The sequence below is a fragment of the Callithrix jacchus genome, chromosome 15, assembly GCF_049354715.1.
Source record: "Callithrix jacchus isolate 240 chromosome 15, calJac240_pri, whole genome shotgun sequence".
In the NCBI taxonomy this organism is placed as follows: domain Eukaryota; kingdom Metazoa; phylum Chordata; class Mammalia; order Primates; family Cebidae; genus Callithrix; species Callithrix jacchus.
In genome coordinates this window covers 66,771,254-66,772,100 of record NC_133516.1, presented here as the reverse complement: position 1 = coordinate 66,772,100, position 847 = coordinate 66,771,254, and positions in this window count along the sequence as shown.

The following is an 847-nucleotide window of genomic DNA, read 5'->3' as shown; positions in this document are numbered from 1 at the left end:
AAATACAAAAATTAGCTGGGCATGGTGGCGTGCACCTGTAGTCCCAGCTACTCAGAGGCTGAGGCAGGAGAATTGCTTGAACCCAGGAGGCGGAGGTTGCAGTGAGCTGAGATCACGCCATTGCACTCCAGCCTGGGTAACAAGAACAAAACTCCATCTCAAAAAAAAAAAAAAAAAAAGAAAATGACCAGATGGCCCAAAGCAATCATATATTCAATGCAATTCCTATCAAAATACCAACATCACTTCACAGAATTGGAAAAAGCAACCCTAAATTTTATATGGAACTAAAAAGGAGCCCAAATAACCAAAGCAATCATAAGCAAAAAACAGATTTGGTGGCATCATATTACATGACTTCAACTTATACTACAAAGCTATAGTAACCAAAACAGCATGATACCAACATCAAAGTAGATACACAGACCAATAAAGCAGAACTGGAACCCAGAAATAAAGCCAAACACTCACAACCAACTGATCTTTGACAAAGCATACAAAAGCATAAATTGGGGAAAGGATATATTGTTTAATAAATGGTGCTGAAAAAACTGGATAGACAGCTGTAGACAAATGAAACTAGATCCCTATCTCTCACTATATACAAAAGTCAATTAAAGATGGATTAAAGACTTGAATCTAAAACCTGAAACCATAAAAGTTCTAAAAGAAAACATAGGAAAAATTCTTCTGGACATTGCCCTAGGCAAATAACTTATAAATAAGACCCTGAAAGCAAATGCAACGAAAACAAACATAAATAAATGGGGGCCTGGCACAGTGGCTCACGCCTGTAATCCTGGCACTTTGGGATGCCAAGGCAGACTGATCACTTGAGGACAGGAGT